We start from the raw sequence: 26100 nt of genomic DNA, 5'->3' as shown, positions 1-26100 counted from the left end.
CAAGCTGAATTTGTCTTGTCTGCTAAATATATCTACAATGTTACTAAATGAAGAGATGTAACAGAGAGCTCTCCGAGGTTCCAGGTTCTACTAGACCAGTAGTACAAATGCCAATTAAAATATTGTTTCTTATTTGAACTGATCATTTAATCATATCTGCTCTATATGTCTTCTCTGGCTTGGATAAGCTTGGTAAAATCTAACATGACATGTTCAGCTTTGGAAAGGATATTTCTTCCTTTATTTTTTTTATAGTGGAAGCCAGAATATTATTGGAACCAGAAAAGGGTGAGAGTTGGAAAAAAAAGCACATTTATGATTTTTTGAATCTTAGCTGTCATCAAGTTGAATAGTAGAATTGGTAAAATTATAAAGATAAAATGCACCTTAATGATAATCTAGTTAAAACCCTCCATTTTACAGAAATGGAAACTATGATTCATTGAGATGAAACAACTTGTCTGTCTTCTCAGAGTCCACTGGTGGAATGATCTGGAATATGTTTTTGTGCTTTGATTCTTATTCCAGTGTTCTTCTCATTACCAATAATGTTTCAGTTATTTAAATGCATGTCTTGCTTGCCCACTTTAAAATAATTTATAATGACATAAAGACTATATTTTGTTAACATTTGTCAATAATCTTTTCTATTTCCAGGGTCTAAGTTTCAGATCAGATAGATAGTTACCTAGCTAACTAGAGAGGAAGGCAAGTCAATAGATTTTTGTCTTATAGGTAGGCCTTCTTTTGAACAAAATTGCAAAGATTTTTTTTTTTTTTTGCAGCAAATACGCTAAAAGTTGTAGCTATTAAGACAGCCATATTGTCAGTAACTGTGCATAAACAAACTACGTATCAAGCACTGTGCCAGACACTGAGCACACAATGGTGAATAAGAAAGTCCAGGGGTCTCAGCCAGTATAATTCATAATCCGGTGAGAGACAAAAACATGTACACAGGCAGTGATGAGTAGTGTAAATTGGGAAATGTACCATGCTACTAGGGGATGGATGAGATCACAGTTTAGGCTTGGGAAGAATGAGTGAGACTTGGCAAAGAAGAGGGAAAAGAATATTATCAAAAGAGTGAAGAAAGTTGGGGGACCTCAAGTGTAAGAGAAGAGAAAAACTTGCTGTTTAAATAACCGAATGACATTCATACGGTTAGAGGCAGAGTGTGTGTGAGCTAAGTGTGTTTCAGGAGATGTTAGTGGAAGAGTGAATGCTGGAAAACGTAGCACTTTTAAGTCACGTATGTGCACTTAATTGTAAACGGCAAAGGGGGAGCCATAGATGGTCTTCAAGCAGGAAAATGACATAATCACAATTGCACTTTAGGAAAAAACCACACCGACTGACCTTGGAGACAGTGTAAAATAGGGCAAAACTGGAGGTGGGTAGAACAGTTAGGGTACTACGGCAGTAATTGAGTTGAGAGATGATCATTTATTCATTTATTGCTAGAGGAAGTTTGAACAAGTATCCACTTTTGGCTGGGGTATAGGGGAAAACTTGAAAACTCAAAGTATGTAACATTTAATTTTTCCCTTGATAAAATTTCGTGCTTGAAGATGGAGGGGAAGACATTTAAGATGGTAAAACAGTACAGGTTAGAGGGTATGAAAATGCAGGAAATAGGCTGAGCATGTGGTGGCTCATGCCTGTCATCCCAGCACTTTGGGAGGCTGAGGCGGTTGGATTACTTGAGCCCCCAGGAGTTCAAGACCAACCTGGGCAATATAAGAAGACCCACTATCTGCAAAAATTACAAAAATAATAGTGAAGTGTGGTGGCACGTGCCTGTGATCCCAGCTACAGGGATGACTGAGATGAGAGCAATTGCTTGAGTCTGGGAAGTCAAGGCTGCAGTGAGCTGTGATGGCGCCACTGCACTCCAGCCTGGGCAACAGTGAGATCCTGTCTCAAAAATAAAAAGATAAAATAAAAGCAGGAAATATATAATGGAAGAGTTTCTAAATTCAGGTTTTTCTAAATTCTGCAGGGTGAGGTATACGAAGAGGAATAAGATTAAACAGTAAGGTGTAAGCTAGAAATGTATTGGGAGTAGGTTGTGGATAGCTGAGAGAGCCAGACCTTCACTTTATGAGGCAAAAAACAAACAAACAAACAAACAAACAAACAAACAAGCTATCACAGGTTTTTGAGCAGGAGATCGCTGGGATCACATTTGTACTTAAAGTCTTTGGGTAATAACGTGTAAAATAAGTAACAATAGTATACATAAGATTGTCTTTCTCATTTTATTATGTTTTGTCCCTTTTGTGAGAGGATAAATGAATGTAGTTTGTATTCATTTAGCTTTGTAAAAAAATGCTTTACATTAATGGGTTAAGTACATTTAAAAACCAGATTAAATATGCTCAGTACTTCAGTAAAAATAAATTGTCCAAATTATTATTTTTACAACTAAAAAAATACAAAATTTATTTTTAGGAGAGTATTCAGATACCTAGAATGAGTTTGTGTTGAAAACATAGTCTTATAAAAATCCTTCAGAGTGATACGAAAAATAAAAATTACAATTTATACCTTAAATTATAATTCCGAATTATAATTAGATTTCTAAAAAGCTTTTTAACAGGAAATCTGTGAAAGCATTTGAATCACCCAATTATACATTTGTATTTCATAATTTAAAATTAAATTCTAGAGAGCACTGTTGAATCATACACCGCTTGTCTTTCAGAATTCTTTAATAAAGAAAAGAATGACTCTGTGAAGAAAAAATAAAATATCAGAAACTTGATATATGTTAAATTAGATTTATGCTTTGTGTGAAGATAAAATGATGAATGTTATAGTTACAGAAATCAGTCTCATGGTGGCAATTTCCCATTAATAAAATACCACGAAGATCTGAGATTACACAGTGTTGTGGGTGTGTGTCTGTGTGTGCCTCCTGGCTTCTGATGCACACACTTAAGGTTAATCGAGGACCATTAAAATAGAATCATGGTTATTATTATTTTATCTATGCTATTATTAGAATATCTTAGTTCAGTAAGTGCTGACTATAGATAAATTCTGCCTTATTTTTTGAACAAAACGCATTTAAATTGATTCAGGGAGAGAAAGGTATAGATAAATCAACTTTTCGTACAGCTTGAGAATTTTCTTTTGATGTGTTGCCAAGGTCAGCCTAAGTTATTAAACATTTCCTGCTCATGCAGTGAGCAAGCAAAAGTGAGAGTAGAGCATAACCTGTTGAAGAATGCCTTCCCTACATATTTCAATTCCTGGAACTGTGCCAGCAATTATGTACTATAGGAATGGTTTATTGCCTTTTACCTTTGCTTTGCCATTCTCCAATATAATGTCGTGTCAAATGGGAAAATGAAGATTTTTTAACTGCCTGAGAGAATAAAACCTGCTGGAATGGGTGTAAGTAAACTCTATACTACTATTATACGTGTAATGTTTATTTTAATTATTTATAAATATAAGAAAAATGTTATGTTTTATTATATATGTATATATATACAAGATATATATATATATACCTGATATATATATACAAGATATATATATATACCTGATATATATATACAAGATAGATATATATATATATACCTGATATATATATACCTTTGATGCAGACCTGAGACATGAAGAAATATTTTACTCTGAAGAGATTTTAATGACTCACCTGGGCTTTTAGTGTTTCCTTTGGGAGATTCTTCTGCTTCTTAATGGTACATGTTTCAAAAATAATTTTCTTAGACATTCAAATATCTCCTTCAAGAAATATAACTTTATTGGTGTAATATCAACTACAGCCTATTGTTTGTTTGAAAATAATATCTTTCACGTTGTTACTGGTTTTGATCACATTCCCACCTTGTCATTCTCTAGTCAAACAATAGACGGTCATGTTCTGTTTTTTTTTTCTCCAAACTTCTCTTCCATAGACATGTCCTCTACTACTTTCTATTTTTTATATCTCGCCATTCTTCACCAAGTACCCAGATGTTTTGGGAAGATATCTTTTCTCTGCAAGTTTGCTTTTTTTTCTTTTTTTGAAAATAGTAGTAATAATAGCTTCTCCATACAACTGTCAGATTTATCCTGAGAAATGTTTTCCAGTTCAGTGTGTCATTTTGTCTTCCGTTTTTCATTTCCCCATCCCCCGCAATTATTTAAAACCATAGACTTTCATGGTTCCACTCCTAGTGTTTTTTTCTTAGAAATAGTTGATAATTTTCCTGTATCAAACTTTATTTTATTAGTTCTTCTAGAAAAAACAATTCTAAAATTCATATGGAACCAAAAAAAGAGCCCACATAGTCAAAACAAGACTAAGCAAAAAGAACAAATCTGGAGGTGTCACATTACCCAACTTCAAACTATACTATAAGGTTACAGTCGCCAAAACAGCCTGGTACTGGTACAAAAATAGGCACAGAGACCAGTGGAACAGAATAGAGAACCCAGAAATAAAGCCAAATACTTACAGCTGATTGATCTTTGACAAAGCAAACAAAAACATAAATTGGGGAAAGGACATTCTATTCAACAAATGGTGCTGGGATAATTGGCAAGCCACATGTAGAAGAATGAAACTTGATCCCCATCTCTCATCTTATACAAAAATCAACTCAGGATGGATCAAGAGCTTAAATCTAAGACCTGAAACCATAGAAATTCTAGAAGATAACATTAGAAAAAACCTTCTAGACATTGCCTTAGGAAAAGACTTCATGACCACTATCCCAAAAGCAAATGCAACAAAAACAAAGATAAATAGATGGGACTTAATTAAACTAAAAAACTTCTGCACAGCAAAAGAAATAATCAGCGGAGTAAACAGACAAGTCACAGAGTGGGAGGAAATTTTCACAGACTATGCATATGACAAAGGACTAATATCCAGAGTTTATAAGAAACTCAAACAAATTAGCAAGAAAAAAAGAAACAACCCGATCAAAAAATGGTCTGAGGACATGAATAGGCAATTCTCAAAAGAAGATATACGAAACGTCAACAAACACATGAAAAAATGCTCAGCATAACTAATGATTAAGGAAACGCAAATCAAAACCACAAAGCAATACTACCTTACTCCTACAAGAATGGCCATAATCAAAAAATCAAAAAATAATAGATGTTGGTGTGGATGTGGTGAAAAAGGAACACTTTTACACTGCTGGTGGGAATGTAAACTAGTACAACCACTATGGAAAACAGTATGGAGGTTCCTTAAAGAACTAAAAGTAGATCTACCATTGGATCCAGCAATCCCACTACTGGGTATCTACTCAGAGGAAATGAAGTCATTATAAGAAAAAGATATTTGCACATGCATGTTTATAGCAGCGCAATTCACAGTCACAAAAATATGGAACCAGCCCAAATGACCATCAATAAAAGAGTGGATAAAGAAAATGTATATATATACCATGGAATACTTACTCAGCCAAAAAAAAGGAATAAAATAATGGCATTTGCAGCAACCGGGATGGGACTGGAGACCGTTATTCTAAGTGACTCAAACTCAGGAATACAAAACCAAATATTGTATGTTTTTACTTAGTAGGAGCTAAGCTATGAGGATGCAAAGGCATAAGAATGATCAGTGGACTTTGGGGACTAAGAGGAAAGGGTGGGAGGAGACTGAGGGATAAAAGACTACACATTGGTTACAATGTACACTGCTAAGGTGATGGGTGTGCCAAAATCCCAGAAATCATCACTAAAAATCTTATCCATGTAACCAAACACCACTGTTCAAAAACGTATAGAAATAAAAAACAAAAATTTAAAAAACTTCTGTTTTACTAGTTCTTAACAATACTCTTAACTTTCCATTTTTATTATCTTACTTGTTGTAATCTAGACAGATCTGCCAGTGACTCGAAAATTATATTAATTTATGAAAAGAGGATGAATGGCTGGGCACAGTGGCTCACGCCTGTAATCCCAGCACTTTGGGAGGCCGAGGTGGGCGGATCACCCGAGGTCGGGAGTTCGAGACCAACCTGACCAACATGGAGAAACCCCGTCTCTACTAAAACAAAAAAAACAAAATCCACCAGGCGTGGTGGTACATGCCTGTAATCCCAGCTACTCAGGAGGCTGAGGCAGGAGAATCGCTTGAACCCAGGGGGTAGAGGTTGCTGGTGAGCCAAGATTGTGCCATTGCACTCCAACCTGGGAAGCAAGGGCGAAGCTCTGTCAAAAAAAAAAAAAAAAAAGAGAAAAAGAACATGAATTAAATGGATTTTAAAACCATTCCTTTTAGTGTTTACAGAATAGCATAGGTTCAATATGATTTCTCACGTTAAAAAATTGCTTAGATTGAAAATTTCTAGGGTGCAGAGGTTATACATGATATTAACTTTTTAAAAACAGCATTTAGAATGGTCTAATACCTGTGAGGTCAGCTGTCGTAGTAGAAACAAGGCTAGGTTAGAATACAGTTCTGCCCTTTTCTGGCAAAAATTGTTATTTTTGTCAAAGTCAAATAATCCTGAGTAAAATTCTCTTTGCTTATAATATATAATTTATAATATATATTTATTTAGAGTATACGGATAATATATTATCCTGGAATTTGCTAAATAAAGTGAAATATTTTATAAAATTATGAAGTTCCATAATCTGAAAAACAATTATTTTGATTAATGAAAATAACTTAAATATTATTTCCCCCTGTTATTCTTATTAGTATTTCATTTAGTTGTATTTCATTAGCTCTTCTTTTGATTATATCAAAATTTCATTAGTATTCTATGTCATATTGCATATGTATTAGTATAGATGCATTCTTGGTTATTCATTGTGATCTCATTACTCTTAATGATAGTGTGGTTATAGCCAGTAAAATTACTGATACTCTTGGCATTGTCTATTATTTACAGAAATCACCTTGTGTCTTAATTTTACGTACTTGCTTGTTGGATGCTTGTGTTTATGTATTTTTCCACTTTGCTCTAGTGCTCTGATGCTGGACAGCCATGCAAATGTCAGAACTACTTTTTATTGATGTCAGTTTGGAAAGGAGATATCTAAAATAGCATATATTCTCAAAGTTTTCTGAAGTTACAATAAACTTCTTCCCTATTAATATACTACAGGCTTGGTCTCACTTTTTGGGAATTTATGTGGTTGATTCCTGGAAACACTGGAACAAATCTGCCACCTTTAGTAAAAAAATTCAATATCCACAATATCCACAGTCTGAATTTCCTATAGAAGAATGTAGCATGTGATATTTAAAACTTGCTGATTTAAAAATATGTCAGGTGATTGTGCTGTAGTATTTTGAGGAATTAGCACCTGTGGTGAATTTTGGTCTAGACTAGAGTCAGATTGCCTGGTTTTAGTTTCTATATGTCACATAGTATTTGTGGGATTCTGGGCCAGTTGAATAACTCCCCCTGGCCTTGATATCTTCATATGTAAAATGAAGATAGAAATTATACCGGTCTTATTTGTTTTAGTGGGAAAGGGAAGGATTAAATTAACAATATTAAAATGTTAACAATATTAAAACATGTTAGTGGGCTTAGCACATTATCTGGTACTCTGGGCCATCCAGTAAATATTAGTAATTGTCATTTTTGTCATCAAAATCATTAATATCATAGGGTTCTAAGTTTAACTCAGTTTTGAAGACTAATAATGTTTTAACATCCGTAATATATACCAATTTCTTAAATAAATTCTCTAAAACTATTAATCAAGAATGGAAATTGTTTGAAATTACAACACATTTACAAGAAAACCTTTTTAGTGAGTGCCAGAAATGAAGTCTTCTTCAGTTTCAGAATGTTTTTAGTTAACAAGTGCACGTTTAGCATGACTTGAACAAATTGCAAATCGGGTTTCTGTATGCCATTTTGGGAGGATCACATCCAAAATTTATATGTTTTGCAATCAACTTTGCCAGTCAGATCATCATAGAAGAATTTAACCAATCTTTTAATTTTTAAATGCAATAAAATGTCATAAAGTGATAAGAGGAGAAACTTTTAACTGATTGAGCCACAGTCATTTAATTAACTTCCTCTGAACTAGACTATGAACCTGAATATAGTAGTCAGTGTTCACAATACCCCTTGTAGATTTTATTTTATCAACAACTGTAAGTTTAACTCCTAGTTGATTTAGGCCTTTTTGTTGTTGTTCTTGTTAAATAACATTTTTGAAAGTGTTTTTCAGTAGCTTAATCATTATATGAACCATCCGCAATAAAGCAGTATATGGTTTATAATGTTTGATAACAAAAGTTAATTATCATGACTTCTCATCATCAATGAGAAGTGGAGACTGGGCACTAAGATGCTACGTATAAAGCAATACAGACTACATAAATCAATTTTTAAAAACAGAGTGAATAAAAATAATGTTCTATTATAAAGCAAACTGTAATGAAATAATTTTAAATCAGAATAACTTTATATCAGAAAGCTGGGTTTGATTGCAAATAGTAGAAAACCCAGCCAACCATGGCTTAAATAGCTGAGTGTTTATTTTTCGTCTGTAAGGAGATGTTCAGAAGCAGGCAATCAGGCTGATCCATTTGCTCAAAGACTTCATATAAAAGCTCAGACTCCTCTTACCCTCCTTTACCGTCTGTAACACTTGCTTTTCCTAGTTGGGTTCATTGAGATGGCTGCACCTTTAGGCATCATTTCAGAGTTATAAGCAGAAAGCAGTTGCCCCTGCTTTCTGCTTATAATCTGAAATGATGTAACTAAGGACCAACAGAGCTTTCTCCTGGAGAGACTTTGCCATTTTATTCAGAAAAGGACATTGCCTGGGAAATTATTTTTCCATTGCATTGGTCAGAACAACCTCCTCCCACCCCGCTGACTCCAACTGGAAGAGTTGAAAAATTGAGTAGTTTTAGTTGTACATATTTTTTATTAAATTAAAGGCTTCTCTTAGTAAGAAATAATGAAATGAAGGAATGGATAATCCGAGAAAAGAGGAATTCCTTGCTCAGCCAAGTTTTAAAAGTTATGTTAATAAAGCCATAAAATGAAAAGGCATTATTTTATATAAAATTTCTCAAGCTTAATAATTTAAAAGTCCAAATAATACAATGAAGATATTTAGTATTTTTCCCATAAAAGCTAACTTAAGTAGGAAAAATAGTGTAGAGAGTATTAAAATTATTAGGTTTAGTGATTTGGTGTTAACCTATATTGCTTTTTTAATTTGAAATAAGGCTAAGGTATAAGTAAAGAAAAGCTGCATCAACTTTTTTTTTAAACTACTAATGAATTTTGCAAATATAAACATTAATCCCCATATAAAATATTATAGAAACATCAAATTTTATTGTAACCTTAATTGTGCTCACATGAGAAGCTCTTTTCCCTCCATTCTTTTTAACATATTCTAGTTTGAATCTCATCATAGATTAAAAATGCCCTTCCAGTAGATGGTTCTTCATCGACAATATATTGTCAAATCACACCCTGCACTAACCTATAATTACTCCCTATTTGAAGTATGGTGAAATAAACCTACCAAAAATTGAAATCACATTTAAAAAGTAATTTAGCATATTTTTTTCTAAAAAGAAGTAAGAATATAATTCATTTAGACTCTGTGTTATGATTCTTATAATACTAGAAGAATGCCGAGTACAGAAGGATCATTTAGAGAAGAATATGATTAAATGCCTCTGAGAGTTTGAGGTCAAGGTAGCCTATTCAGATGAAGTGTCATCTCACTAGAATTTTAAAAAGATGAATAGAATTTTAGCCAGCACCAAGAGCAAAGGCTTGAAGGAGTGATACAGTATGGTATGATTCGGGTAACATTACCTGCCCTTCTATGTGAGACAGGGCGTGAGAACTCTGAAATTCTGCCTATCAGAAATAAGAGGTGGAGTTGCCATATCATGAAGCTATTCAAATAGATTCTTTTGGATTAGCAAAATCCCAAAAAATTTTGAAAACTCAAATTTATATGGTGAAATTTTTATGTTAGAATTAGTAGCTTTAGTTTTGCATCATTTTTACACTTTGTACCCAAGTACCTATGCCCTTTTCTCTGTTTTGTGAATAAGAGAATTTATCTAGTTAATTCAAGAAAAATATTTTTTTCTGAAATGTGCATGTTATGTACATATTTGAGTTGCTCTGAGTAAGGCAAATAACTTATTTGGGTATCTTTTAAATATATATAACTCATGCTTTTTTGTTTATAAATGTAAGGATGGTGTCTATGTATTGCTGACTTATATATTTGTTGTCATATGAAATTACCTTTTCAAATAGGTGATAGGTGAACAGATCTTGCTCTGGAAAAAAAAAAAAGAGAGACAGTTTTTGTGTTCAGTACTTTTTCAAATAAAATTTTTTTTAAGTGGAGGGGATTCCAGGGTAAGCCCATGCATTCTTAGATAAAAAATTGTCCTACCAAATGAAAATAATTCGTTTCAGTGGGTCTTTGTATGGTAAAAAATTATCATCATGTTCTACTGATATGTAATGCTAGTATAGCAATAGTGTATTCATTACAATGTGCCAGGGAAGAGACTAAACATGTTAAAATACACCTTTTGTTTACTCATACCATCTCCATGAGTTAGGCAATATTTCCCCATATTTGTAAATGAGGAAATGTCAGAATAACTTGCCTCTTATAAGTCAAAGTCTGAATTTGAACTTTGACCTGCATGATATAAGTTAAGGTACTTGCCTATTAAATTAAAAAGTACTGGAAATACAATTTATTAATTTTTATCTCCTTATGAAATGCAATTTGTATACAGTTTTGTAAGAAGTGAGTTTTGCACCTTGCATACGTGAGCATTTTTTATTTCTAAATGTCTTATTTATCCCAGGACAATTTGGTTGTTATGGGAATTTGTCACTGTTTCCTAATTATAATAGCATTTATGGGTTCTTCTATTTTTCACTTGTTATTTACTTCAGTCAATACTTTTCTTTCCCATTGGTGTTTGGATAAATGAAAGACAGTTGCAGACTTCAATGGATTCTTTAGAAACAAACAAACAAAAACATCTTACAGGCTCATATTTTGGAAAAAGATTCAAAAGGCTTGTGACTTCAATCAGTTTTTCTCCATTGTATTACCACTCAGTTTGAAGTTTTGTGTGGTAAAAAATTATCATCAGGTTCTACTGATAGGTAATGCTAGTATAGCAATAGTGTATTCATTACAATGTGCCAGGGAAGAGACTAAACATGTTAAAATATACCTTTTGTTTACTCACACCATCTCCATGAGTTGACATCCCAAGTAGCTCACTAGCTGCTCATTTCTGTCTTCTTTGCATTGTTTTGCCAACTGCTTATCAAAATCCAATGTGTAGCTTTGGGCCTGCTGTAAACAATCTGGCAAGATATCATTCAAAATCATGCATTATTTACAGATCACTTGGAAGTACCAGGGATTAATCAAGGATGGAAAGTACAAAAGCACATTTAGCTTTTATCAGTGATTTATTTTAAAAGTGGAAAATAAATCAGATGTTTAGTGCATTTCTAGGTAACAGAAGCCAAGTCTGCCCAGCACAACATTGAAAAAAGCAAACTAATGAAAACTTTAGTGTTGATTTTTGGTTAACCTATTTGTATGTATACATTTTGTTTTATAAAACCTACTTTCGTTTTTACAAACTTAGAGATAAACCAGTCATTTTACTTATGGTAAGAACCCATATTGGGTGTTGAAACAGATTCTATCACTGGCAGATTCTGTTTTACTTTTTTTTATTACAAAATTATTTTTTAGTGTCTGTATTTGAACTATCTACCCTTAAACCTAATTCTCAAGTGAATGCTTTTTTGTATTAACTTACTCTATATTAATTTTAAATTTAAATTTAAAAATCTTAGAGTCCTACCTCCTGCAGAATTAGCCTACAGTGTTTTCCTTTTCACTGAGATATAACGAACATTTGTAATAAACAGTGAATGTTGCACTTTGTTTCCATTTTGCCTTGAAAAACAAAAATGAGTTTTCCTAGGAAAATAAAATAAAATATAAAATAAATTTATCTTCCTGAATATTTTCATTAGTTTTAAGTTGAGGCCCTCTTTGGATGAAGGAGGAAGCCTGAGTCAGTGATATCCACTTGCGTTGTCTCAGGTGAATGAATTCTTATATTATAGAAATTTCTATGAAAAACTCCTTCATGTCTTAAATTGAAAGGTTGAAGCCCCAAAGCTGAAATTACTGGGTAAAAAGTGCTTCATATTATAAGGATGTGTTAGATACATTCATGTAGGACTGTCAAAATGATTGAAAAACTGCTTCAGTGTCTATTCACCCCCATTGCTAGCCTTGATTTGTGGAAGAATATTGACAAGAATTATTAATGTAGAATGTGTCAGCCTAAACTGGGGAGTTTGTTATCGTGGGGCATTTCATCATTCTTATCCCATAGAATATTGAAGAGGAGAAATCCTAGTCACAGTTCCTAGGAGACCTGACATGTGTTTGTTGGTGTTGGGGTTTGGTGTGCCTAAGTGAATATAGACGTCAGGAGCATCCAAGATTTATGAGTCCTCAAACTTATACGATATGAAGAACTCTGTATTACGTTTGCAAATTTTACAAACTTTCACAATGTGAACTTATTGCTAAGGCCTTTTTCAGGGATTTGGAAGAGCCTTATGCAAGGGACCCTGAAGTTTAAATTTCCTTAATTTCAAAATAAATCTACTTCTAACAGAACAGAATATTTGCATCCCACTTTCATGAAAATTTGCTGAAGATACCTGTGAAGACAGAATTCTCCAAGACTGAGGGCAGATAATGTGTCTAACATTTTAAATGGCAAGGATGCCTTAGTTTGTCATAAGCTAACTGCACTCTGGAAGAAATAGCTGGAAATACTTGTCCTAAGAGGAATTCGCCCAAAAGGACTACTTGCTGGAGGGTAGCACCTCCTAACCTTAAGAAAATCTAGGATGATTCTCCATGGTTAGAATCTGAGAAAGACGTCATTAGAAATACTGCTCACCATCTCCTTCATCCTCTGCAAAGAGTGAATTAGTGAAGTATCAACCATAATTAAGTGTGAACCACCTCAAAACAAAACAAAACAAACAACAATGACCCTATATGTGTCCTATAAAGAAACCAGCATCTGTTGATGGCTAGAATGGAGAGCAAGACAACCAGCCTGTGTTCAACAAGAAAGAATGGAGAAGTGCCTGTGTTTCACCCCTCTACTATTAATTCTCATGCCTACTGTTCTGTCCAATTTTGTAAGAAAGAGAAGGAAAGAGGGTGAGGGAGGAGATGTAGAGAGTGAAAGGTCAGACTACACATCCCTACTGATATAGAATGAAAAAAACATTGAGAGTGAGGTTTGATTTTAGAGAGTTTTGAACCACTTAGTAATAAAAGTGAGTTGTAATTATGGGTAAAGATACTGTTCTATACTGAGAAGTTACCTGAACGTTTGAGATGTTGTCAGAGTATTTAAGAATGAGGACTCAACAGAATGAATTGAACAGCAGAAAAGAGAAAAAGGGAGACTTTTTCCCCCCACATCAAATTCAGACTGTTCAGTAAACAAGTTCCATTTATGTTTAGTCAAAAGTCATGTGATAGTGATGGCTTTAGCTATCTAGACTCTTCACTCCCCTTGTAGGCCTGTTTCTTTTTTTTTTTTTTTTTTTTTTTGAGACGGAGTCTTGCTCTGTCGTCCAGGCTGGAGTGTGCAGGGGCATGATCTCACTGCAGGCTCCGCCTCCCGGGTTCACACCATTCTCCTGCCTCAGCCTCAGCTTCCTGAGTAGCTGGGACTACAGGTGCCCGCCACCATGCCTGGCTACTTTTTTTCTTTCTTTCTTTCTTTTTTTTTTGTACTTTTAGTAGAGACGGGGTTTTACCATGTTAGCCAGGATGGTCTTGATTTCCCGACCTCGTGATCCGTCCGCCTCGGCCTCCCAAAGTGCTGGGATTACAGGCGTGAGCCATGGAGCCCGGCCATGGGCCTGTTTCTTATTCTATATTCCTGTTAATGTAAACCTCCTGAGATTGGAAGACAATCAGTTTTACAGGGTAAGAATTGTTTTAATTATGTGGCAGCTCTTCTCCAAACATGAAGAGAAACATTAGAAATACATTTAATAAAATTCTATATTATTTTGTTTTCTTTCAGTTAATTTAATTTTCTTGACTTATTGATGTTAGTACAAAACATTTTTGATTATTAAGAAGTCCAGATGTTCAATTTAAAAATGGAAATAGACATACATAGAGGCATTAGCAATTGTTCTGAAATGTAGCTTGTCCTTTATATGTTATCTTAGATGGCTTCATTTAATTACTATTTCAGTATTTATTTTCTGCAGAATATTCCACATTTTTGAAGAAATACATTGGAAATCTTTCACTTCCCCTGCCCTATAGTTTTCAAAGCAAAAGAAAACTGAGTAATCTTGATTTTGAGTGAGTGACATGCCTTGCACTGTTTGATAGAAAATTGTTATGGCTTGGATTTTAAAAATCATGTCTATTCTTCTTATTTGATACATTAAAATCTGTAATAAGTTCCATTTTTAGTTTTAAGTTATGATTTCTACTGCTAAGGAGAGACTACTCTGTCTCTATTAAAGTCCTAGGGCAGCGTATAAAATTTCTTGTGGCTTTCCTTTCTGGAAACTTGCAATGTCTGTCTTCTTAATTATTCTTGGAGTTTCTGTTTCCTATGCTCCTCTTTCCTCTCTTGTCATTGTAAATTATATACAGTTTTTCTAAGTTTGTCATACATTGGTGGGTATAACAAGTCATAAACTTAATTATTGCAGCTCTTATTGTGGGTCATTTTAATGTTTAGAACCTGAGCCTACTTTAATACTAAGAGACACTCAAGGCAACAGAAGTATGTACCCTTTGGCCATTGCATCTTGCCCTTTTAGAGTGGAAGAGAGAGACAGGAGTCACTAGTTAAAAAAAAAAAAAAAAAAAAAAAAAAAAAAAACAAAAAACAACTAAACAAAAAAAAACCTAACACTGGATTCTGCTTGTGGCCCCCAATTTGACTTATTCTAAAACAACAAAAACAAAAACAAACCTGACATTGGATTCTGCCTGTGGCCACCCTGAATTAACTTATTCTTACCAACTCAGAGGGTTTTACAATGTATATATGCAATGAAGCAACAAACTTGTAAAGAGCAACGAATGTGGGGAGGAAAGAACAGACTCTTATCTTTAAAAGTATATATATGAAAGAAAAACAAATCCAAAATTCCATGCCTTCAAAGATGGAGTAACAGGGACAAGGTGTACTCTTCTACCTGAAACAACCGAGCAAAATATATTGAACACCAATTTTCAGGACAATTGGATGTCATACGAGGAAGTCCAGTGATTCCTGAGAGACAAGAAACAAATAAGGTAAGACCTAAAACTGCCCCAGCTTACTGCTTATACTTTTTCCAGACTGTGGTGCAGGGAGGGGAACCCAGGTAAAGCATAGAGATGTCCTTGAGTTGAGGAGAACTTGGAATCTGGAGAGGTCATCATAGTGGCTAGAGTTTACAGGCAAAACATCAGAGAGGGGAGAGCTACAACAAAGAAATAACTCTGGACATCTACAAAGATCTATAGTCTTCACCTGGGGACTGACCAACTCATGTCCATGAATGAGGACACCACCTGAGACTGAGAAGGAACCACTCAAAGGGAGTAGAGGTCATGTGCTGGAAATCAGGCAAGGCCAGGGAAAATTGTTGTTCACCCAGACAGAGAAGAGAACCTCATAATTTTGGGATGTTGTGTAGAATATGCAGGTACAAAAAAGTAATTAAAGACTGAATAACACTTATTATTTGGTAGCACAATAGGATGACTACAGTCAATAATAACTTAATTGCAAATTTTAAAATAATTTAATGCCTGTACTTGAATTGTTTGTAACTCAAAGAATAAATGCTCAATGGGATGGATACCCCATTCTCTATGATGTGCTTATTTCACATTGAATCCTATATCAAAACATCTCATGTACCCCATAAATATATACACCTACTATGTAGCCACAAAAATTAAAAACTATATACTACAAAAAATAAAAATTAAAAATAAAATTAGTGTAGACAATCTTAAATGTAACTGGAGAAAAAAAGACACATATGTATAGAGTAAAGGATGACAGCTGATTATCCTCAAAATGAATGCAAGACAGAAGACAGTGGAAAAATATCTTTAAAATACTGAAAGGGGGAAAAGAAGCCAAGCTAGACTGCTGTAAACAGCAAGGACTATCTTTCAAAAAATGAAGGTGCAATTAAGCAATTTTTTTCATACATACGAAATTGAAATAATCACCAAAAGCTCCACATCATGAAAAATTGTTAAAAGAAGTCCTTCAGGAGGAGGAGAAAAATAGTACCAGATGAAGTGAAGAACATGGAAATGGTGACTATATTAGTAAACATCTTAGAAACCCACCCAAAGTTCTTACTTTGAATTACTTTATTATTGTTAATGCAATACTTATTTAAAAAACTAGAAAGCAGAAATCATAAATTATATAATTAAGAAAAAATAACTTTCAGACTCGTAATCTTCTAAAGTTACTTTTATGGGGGTGGGTAGAACCTCGGGTGCTGTTTTTATACTTTTTAGTATAAGGGAGTTTATAAAATCTGTAGCATGTGGGAGTATTAACCTATTATACTATTTCCTATGCAAAAAGAGGTCTTAAATTACTACAGAGAACTAAGTGTTATTTTTATATGATAACCACTGTACCAGCTTCTGAGAAAATTTTCAACTGTGTCCAAAATTTCACTTTGGACAGAGCACAAGATATTTTTTCTTTCGTGTCCTCATTCCCACATAAAGAGTTCAAGTTCCCAGTCTCTATTTAACGTTCTTAGAATAAACGTCCAATTGAATTTTCCATGAGTGATGAGTTGGTGCTCTCACACAATAGTTGGTTACTCTCCTTTTCTCTGTCTTTCTCCTGTCATTTGCCTTCCTTATTACCACTTGGGGAAGGACCATCCATCCTTCTTCACCTTCGTTTTCATGTAGCTATAATTTCCTACTCCCCAGAGACTCCCAACCTTCATCCTATCTTGGCTTTTGGAACAGAACAACTCAAGCATACATCTGAGTGTTTCAAATACTTCTTCTATGCCCAGAGGCTTGAGGCTTCTTTGAGTCGTTGTTTTAATATGGGCAAGGGAAAAGAAAATTAGCTCACAAACTGGAGTTCCCTTCAGATTACAGAATGAGAAGTGTGCACAAAATGTATACAGAAGAGTACTCAGGCTAATACTTCAAGATACATCCCACCAAATATGTTTTGACAAATGTGTCTTTTCTGCCTTTATTTCACTATTTGGCAAATAACTCAGTATTTTCACATATGTTCAGCAACGAATATGGCATTGTATCCTATAGGGACATGTATGAGTTTTCGTCTCTGTAAATAGAGATGAGAAGCAGTGGGGTATAGAAATGCAAAGGACTGACTGATGAGAAGAAAATCTCTTTATATATTCGCCTTAGAGTAAAATGAAATAAAGTAAACATAAACTCCCCAGGTAATAGTAGTAATTATAGATTATTTTTCATTTTTAATGCTGGATGTTACCTTTGAGTTACCAATTTTTATTATCACGTGCTTGTCAGTGTATTGTTAAAAAAGACGGAGAGATTTCCTTATTGTTTTTCTCCAACTCTGCATTGCGATTGGAAACTATTTTTACTAATGGTCTCTGTTATTATTTCTTGATTGATCTTATGTTCCATGTTGTTGCCAGTAATTAAAAAGGTACCTGCTGGTCTCTTAGAAACTTGTTCAATAGAGTACAGATTTTACCTCCCATCTCGCAGACCAGTATGTTCATTTGTGTTAGTAGAATTTTAGTAGTGTAACTATTTAATGGAAGCCATTCTTCATTAAGGAGAGAGTTTTGTTTTTTCAATAATATCTCATTGCTATTGTGGTGACTGTTGCTTTTTTAGAGAGAAATTATGGGACTCTGATGTCACGCCCTAGATGAGACTTTCCAGTTTTAGCATCTGTCCCCTTGGCATGTTTCCTGGTGTTGACAGTTGGGTAAGAAGACACCCCTGGGTTTTATAAAGTCCTCCTGCTACAGATGGTAGGCTTTTGCTTTTAAAGAGTCTGTTTTAGCACTGACTCTCTTTTTAATCTCCTTTCTATATTTTTCGGTGAAAGTTTCATATAATCAAAAAATGACAATTCTTGCATAGAAAATCAGTACAAAATCATTTTAATGTGATACATGAGATGAAATCAAAACCACAAGTTTCGGATTGTCAGAATCTACCAGTTCTAGCTCTGCACCTGACTTGTCAGATGGAAAATAATGCAAATTGCAAATAAGACCAGTACAAAGCACTTTAGTCACCTTCCTTGAGTGTTTGTACTGGGTACCAAATAGCTGAATATTTCACTCAGCACAATATAAGTTTCTAGAGAACCTTGTAACTGGAATTAATGTTGAGAGAATATTCAGTCTGAGTTTCTGGGAACCACTCCATGTATAGTTTCTGAGAAACACAGCTTTTAATAATCTTAGGAAATATTTATTGAGAAATTGTCAGATGCTGGTCTTTAAGTGCTTTTATAGATTATGAAGACTCACATCACCTTATAAGGTATAAACTACTATTACATTTTACATTAGATGAATCTGATTGTAAGAAAGATTAAGTAACTTATTCAAAGCCACACAGCTAGTTAATGGTGCATCTGAGATATGAACCCTTGCAGTCTGACCACAGACCACATTCTGATAACTGCTTATCTCCAGGATAAACTATAAGCCCCCTTTTGACCCACATTTCCCTGATGAGTTTAATTCAAACTACCTTATAAACAAAAATATGTTTTTGTTAACTTTGATATGTCATTTTATAGTGTTGCATTTTAATAAATTTTTTTTCCATTTAGGCTTTTTAGAATCAATTGTGTTAAAAATGATCAGAATCAAATGTTTTATTGTTATTGGGATGTGGTCATTTCTTCGGTCAAATCATCTGCTTATGGAAGTAGGTAAAATCAGATGAAAATCTAAATAAAATGAATTTACAATAATTATGTGGAAATCATAGCTGAAAACAGAATTTAGAAGATTGACTTGAGGTTTATGATGGCAGATTAAACATGTGAGTTTGGTTCCCCTCATTCTCCAAATTTCTTTGAAATGACAGAGAAATATATGTGCAAAGAAATGAGTCTATAACAATCACAGGAAGCAGAAAAGAATACATGCAATCATTGATGTAGCTAAGACATTTTGGTGAATTTTGTAGTTTTCAGCATACAAATCCTGTATTTTTTGTGGTAAAATACACATAATATGTACATCTTAACTATTTAAAATATACAATTCTGTAGTATTAAACACATTCATAATGTCGTGTAATCATCACTATCATCCCTCTCTATAATTCTTTTCATCTTAAAACTGAAGCTCTGTACCTGTTAAACAATTAACTCCTCATTCTCCCAGACACGCTCAGTCCCTGGAAACCACCATTTGACTTTCTGTCCCTATTATTTTAACTACTCTAAGTACCTCATCTAAGTGGGATCATATGATATTTGTCTTTTTATATATATAATTGACTTATTTTACCAACCATAATGTCCTTAAGATTTATTCGTGTTGTAGCATGTTTCAGAATTGTCTTCCATTTTAAGGCTGAGTAATACTCCATTGTATGTCTATACCACATTTAGCTTGTCTGTTGATACGTACTTGCATTGCTTCTGTGTTCTAGCTAATGTGAATACTGCTGTAGTGAACATGGGTGTACACATATCTCTTTAAGACCCTGCTTTCAGGTCTTTTTGGTATATACTCAGAAGTAAAATTGCCAGGTCGTATGGTAATTTTATTTTAAATTTTTGGAGGAACCACCACAGTCCTCCACAGCAGCTATGCCCTTTTATATTCCCACCAACAGTGCACAAGGATTAAAATTCCTCTACGTGTTCACCAACACTTGTTATTTTCTGTTTTGATACTAGTCATCCTAATTGATCTGAGGTGGTATGTCATTAGTGTTTTAATTTGGAGTTCACTAATGTTGACTGATATTGAGCATCGTTTCATGCTTATTGGCCATTTGTTTATTTTGTTTGGAAAAAAATGTCTATTCAAGTTCTTTGCTCATTTTTGAATTGGGTTGTTTGTTTTTTAATAGTTGAGTTTTAGGAGTTCTCTCTATACATCAGATGTCAATTCTTTATGAGATATACGATTTGCAAATATTTTCTTTCATTCTGTGGGTGGCCTTTTTACTTTATTGAAGTGGCTTTTGAAGCAAAAAAAAATTAAGTTTTCATTAAGTCCAATTTGTCTTTTATTTTGTTTTGTTATCTTTACCTTTTGTATCATAGCAGAACAATCAATGGCCACTCAATGTTGTAAGCTTTTGCCGTGTGTTTTATTCTAGGAGTTTTAATTCTTACATTTAGGTCTTTGATTCATTTTGATTAATTGTATGTGGTGTTATGTGAAATTCCAACTTCATTCTTTTGCATGTGGATATTAGGTTTTCTTAGCACCACTTGTGGCGAAGACTGTTGTTTCCCTCATTAAATGGTCTTGACATCTTTGTCAAAAATTATTTGACCATATACATGAGAGTTTGTTTCTGGGCTCTGTATTCTATTCCATTGGTCTATATATCTGTATATGCCAGTACCACACTGTTTTTATTACTGTAGCTTTATAGTAAATTTTAAAATCAGGAAATATGAGTCTTCCATCGATTGTTTTGGCTATTTGGGGTCTCTTGAAATTCCAAATGAATTTTAAGATGTGTTTTTCTATTTCTTCAAAAAATGTCATTGAGGTCTTGATAGGGATTGGATAGAATCTGTCAACAGTTTTGAGTAGTATTGACATCTTAACAATATTGTCTTCCAGTCTATGAAGATGGAATGTATTTCTGTTTATTTATATCTTCTTTATTCTTTCAGTCATATTTTGTAATTCTATACATTTTGTCAGATTTATTCAAGTATATTCTTTTGAGTAGTTATACATGATTTTTTTTTGTTTTAGTGTCTATATGCTCATTCATTGCAAGTGTATAGAAACAAAGCTGATTTTTTAATGTTTATCTTATATTTGTAAACTTGCTGATCTTACATATTGTTCCAAGAGGTTTTGTATTTAAAGGTTGCTATTTTTTTTTTTTTACAAAGAAAATCATGTCATCTCCGAAAAGGCAGTTTTATTTTTCTCTTTTAAATGTGAACACATTTTCTTTCTTTTTTTTTTCCCGTAATGTGGAGTCTTGAACTTCCAGCACTATGTTTAGTAAGAGCGATAGGTGTGGACATTCTTGCCTTATTCCCTATCTTAAAAAGCAGCTTTCAATCTTTTAATATTAAATATAATATTAAATATGGTTTCTGTAGACATCTTTATAAAGTTGAGAAAGTGCCTGACTATTCCTATTTTCTATATGTTTTTATTATGAATGGATATTGAATTTTGTTAAATATTAGTACTATTTCTGCATCAGCTGATATGATTCTGTGATGTTTCTCTTCAGTTAGTTAATATTGCAGATTAAATTGATTGATTTTGAATATTGAATCAGCTTTGCAAACCTGGAATAATAAACCCTACTTGGTTATGGTGTATGATTCTTTTTATATGCTGCTGAATTCTATTTGCTTATATTTGTTGGAAACTTTTATAGCTAAATTCATGAGGGATATTGATGTGTGGATTTCTTTTTTATACTGATTGTGTCGGCTTTTGGTATCAGGGTAATACTAGCTTCAAAAATGAACTGAGTATACTTGTTTTTTTGGAAGGTATTGTTTATAAATAGTGTTAATTCTTCTTTAAATGTTTTATAAAACATTTCACTCAAAAGTGAAATCAGCCTGAAGTTTTTATTTGGGCAATTTTAAATTAGGAATTCAATTTCTTTATGGCTATATGACTATTCAAATGTTCTATTTCATATTGTATTTTGGTAGTACATTTTTTAAAGGAATTAGTCCATTTCCTCTAGGTTATCAAACTTATATATGTAGCATTGTATATTATATTCCCTTGTTAACCTTTAGATGTCTGCATTGTCTATAGTGATATTCTCTGTTTCATTGCTGATATTGGTAGTTTGCGTCTTCTCTCTTTCTTTGCTAAAGGTTTATCAATTTTATGGATCACTTCCATCAACTAGGTACATGTCACATTGATTTTTTAGTTGTTATTCTGTTTTTAATTTTATTGATTTTGCTCGTCTTTATTATTTCTTTCCATCTGCTTGCTTCGGATTTATATAGTGCTATAAGTTTCCATCTCAGCACTGCTCTAATTTAGATATGTTGTATTTTCATTTTAATGCAGTTTAATGTATTTTTTATTTTCCTTGATATTTCTTCTTTGACCCACGGACTATTTAGAAGTATGTTGTTTGGTTTCTGTTTGGAAATTTTTCTGTAATCTTTCTGTCACTGGTTTCTAGTGTGATTCCATTGTGTTCAGGGAACACACTCTGCCTCATTTAAAACTTCTTACATTTGCTGAGGCTTGTTCTATGGCCCAGTATAGGCTCTATCTTGATACATGCTCTGTTGGTACTTGAAAGAAATACTTATTTGATGTTAATTGGTGGAATGTTTTTTGTCAATTAGATCCTATTGGTTTATGGTGTCTGGAGTTCTTCTATATCCTTACTAGGTTTCTGTGTAATTGTTTTATCAATTGTGGAAAGACAGGTGCAAAAGTCTTTAACTATTGCTGCCAATTAGTATATTTCTTCTTTCATTTCCATTATATTTCATTTCACACATTTTTAAATCTCTGCTTTTAGTGTATACACATTTAGGATTGCTGTATCTTCTTCGTGGATTGACTCTTTCATCATTATTTCATATACTTCTCTGTCCTTGGTGATTTTCATTTCAGTTATTGTGTTTTTCAGTCTAAAATTTTCATTTGGTTCGTTTTTATATTTTGCATTCCTTTGCTGCCACTATTTTGTCATTGTTTTCAAATGTTATTACAATTGCTCATTAAAGCATTTTTAGAATGTCTACTTTAAAACTTTTTTCCAGAGAAGTCTCACACTTTTGGCATCTTCATTTGGCCATCTATTGGTTGTCTTTAACATTTATCTTCATGGTTCTTGGAATAACTAGAGATTTTCAGTAATTGAAACTTGATCTTATCTAAATTTTCTGGTTTAGCTGGCTTCCTTTCAGACTACTTGAACAGAGAAAGGTGAAGTACCACATCATAACCGCCAGTTGTAGGTAGAAGTTCAGATTCCCACTCAGCCGTCATTGATATCCTAGCTTTCTTACTGCTAGGCAGGGGTTGAGTACTGGCCTCCTACTAGGTTTTTTCCCTGTCTTTCTGGGAGGTGTACAAACGCCACACTACTGTTCCCTGGGTAGCTACCCCTGAGACATCAAGACCAATTCCTCCTCTTCCTCTCCTTTCTCAGCTTATTCAAGTTGTACATGACAAGAATGAACACCTTTATGATGACCCACTTCTACTTAATGAATAGTAAATCGATTTTCTCTTCCTTGTGATGGTTTTTTAATAATATTTTCCTTTCTCCAGATTATTATAATAATTCAATATATAAAGATATAACATGAAAATATTTGTTAATTGACTGTTAAAGTTATTGATAAGGTTTCCAGTCAATGGTAGAGTGGTTAAGTTTTGGAAAGTCAAAAGTTATATGTAAACTTGTGCCTGCGTGGTAAGTTGGCACCCCTAGCCCCCACATTGTTTAAGGGTGAACTGTATAACCTGTGTACATCCTCCTATATACTTTAAATCATCTCTATATTACTTATAATACCTAGTATAAAGTAAATGCTATGTAAATAGGTGTTATACAATATTGATTTTTATTTATATTATTTTTATTATTGTACTGTTATTTTTACAAATATTTTCTATCTGAGGTTGGTTGAATCCATGTATGCAGAACCTGTCTATAGGGAGGGCCAACTGTATGTGTGTGTGCGTATACACAGATATATATATGTGTGTGTGTGTGTGTGTGTGTGTGTTTTCAAATATTTCAAGATATTTCAATTTTGAAATTTATTTGGAAAAGGAATCACAGGGAGCACAAGAAAATTCATAAACTCTTTTTAAAACTACATAGGAAATTAATAGGCACCAAATTCTTCTACTTGGAGGTTTTCTTTCTATAACTTCCTGGAAAATGATTTGTGAAATATATTCCCTATGTCATTACATCATGATAATATGGACAATGTTATTATCTAAATTAGCAATAATAACTCGTTGCTTGAATCTTACGAATAGTATCTAGTCTGCCTCTTGTAAAATGACAGTAAGAACTTCAAACAGGAAAACTACTTCCTACTGTTGCTTTTGAAAGAACAGGGAAGTCCCATTACTTTTGTACAACAAGTAGCACATCTGAAACTTACAGTACGTTTTTATCGTATAAAGCACTTGAGAGTTGTGTTTTATAGTTACTGAGTAAGAAGCGAATTATTTTCAGTTCATTTCTTACATAGTGACTATAGATAATAGTTTATAATTTGCCTCTCTAAGGAAGTCGGTATTGTACTTGTCATAAAACATACACCCTTTGAGCTATTGACAATTACTCTTTTTACTCATATATCAGTATGGTTGGGGCTATGGTCCCTAGTTCTTGTAGAATTAGTTGTAAAGTAGAAGAGTTGTAAGAGATAAGATTAAAGGATTTTTGAGGGGGAAATGGAAAAGGTTTAATTAATATTCTACTTCATTTTTAATCTTTTTGCTTATGTACGTATTTATAAAACTTATATAACAGGGTATATTTTTAAGAAAAAAACTAGTGCCCGGGATTTTTTGTTAGTGTGGACCCATTAGGGAAGAGTGATACTAATCTGTATTATCCCCCTTTCCAGGTAGGCAGGGGTAGGGAATAGCCTTAATGTTTTTACAAGTCTGAGCTCTCCTTATCTTACCCCCATCTCCATTATAAGTAAACAGCTTTGTGATTTCATTTTTATTCCAGAATAGAGAAAGGAGAGGTTATTGCTTTAATTTGAAAAAGACAAATAGCCCTGCATGGAGTTAATTTCCCAAGGGAAATGAAATTAGAGTTGCAGGTTTTGGAAGTGGAAAAATCTTCAGCCTAAAACTTACAGAAACCCAGATAAAGGCCTGATGTTTGATGGGTGATGTATGGCTCCTGGGAGCTCAATACCAGGGACCTTGGTTTGGGGAAATAAGGTAGAAGATTCCAGTGGCCAAGGCAGAAAAATAGTCAATTTTTGGTTAACTACATGGGTTTGGTCAGGAAGCATCCTGACCAGTTCTTACCAAACCCAATATTCTTCCTCAAGTTTTCTGGATAAAGTATGCCTCTTTGGGAATCTAATAAAACCCTAGAACCCTAGAGATTGTTGAGGGCCCCTGCCTCCATCTCCCATCCCAAAATATAATACATGACTAGTTTAAAATTTTCTGTCAACCCTGTGTGACAAGAATAAATAAACCATATTAGATTATTTTTAATTTTTTGAAAAGTTATGAAATGACTTTTCTTTCACTTGAATGCCATTCATGGAATAAATTCATACCTAAATAAACTGACTAAATAACACTCTTTTTGTAAAAGAAATGTGACTTTCATTTTAAAGTTAACTTAAAATCACTTGATTTCCTTTTCTCTTTCATATTCTAGGGATATAGTGGCCTTTCAAATAAAACTTGCAAAAACATAAAAATACATTGGCATATTGAAGGTACGATAGTGCTCCTTCCTTGTTCCCTTTAAGAAATGAAAGGTAGAAAATTATGTGTGGAGTTTCTGTTAAAAACTAGGTTTTCCTTTCAAATTGCTTGGAGTGTGATGTCATCTAGTGAGAGCAAGTGAGGAAGCAATTCTACATGACATTTCTGGGATGCCCAGTGCCCTTCGTCCTGTGCCTTGGAACCAAACTCATCCAACTGTAAGATATCTAGTTTAAAATAAATATGAGTGAATTGAACCCTCAGTCATACATCAATTGACAGATACTTAGAAACCTATGCTTGTCTTCATTGAGTTGTATTATGAAAATAGAGTAGGTAATGACTTACATCCTCTAGAAAGAGTGAAAAATTCAAATGTTTAAGTACAGCTGTC

General features: G+C 33.6%; 1 protein-coding gene across 4 annotated transcripts in view; it reads left to right on the top strand.

The window, feature by feature from the left end:
* The window catches only part of KCNJ3 (potassium inwardly rectifying channel subfamily J member 3), a 168019-nt gene that overhangs the window by 24704 nt on the left and 117215 nt on the right, over nucleotides 1-26100 (top strand). The window lies entirely within an intron of this gene.

Source organism: Symphalangus syndactylus, chromosome 9 (genome assembly GCF_028878055.3).
Source record: "Symphalangus syndactylus isolate Jambi chromosome 9, NHGRI_mSymSyn1-v2.1_pri, whole genome shotgun sequence".
In the NCBI taxonomy this organism is placed as follows: Eukaryota; Metazoa; Chordata; class Mammalia; order Primates; family Hylobatidae; genus Symphalangus; species Symphalangus syndactylus.
Note: the sequence above shows the minus strand (reverse complement) of the source record. Positions and strands in the feature narration are given on the sequence as shown.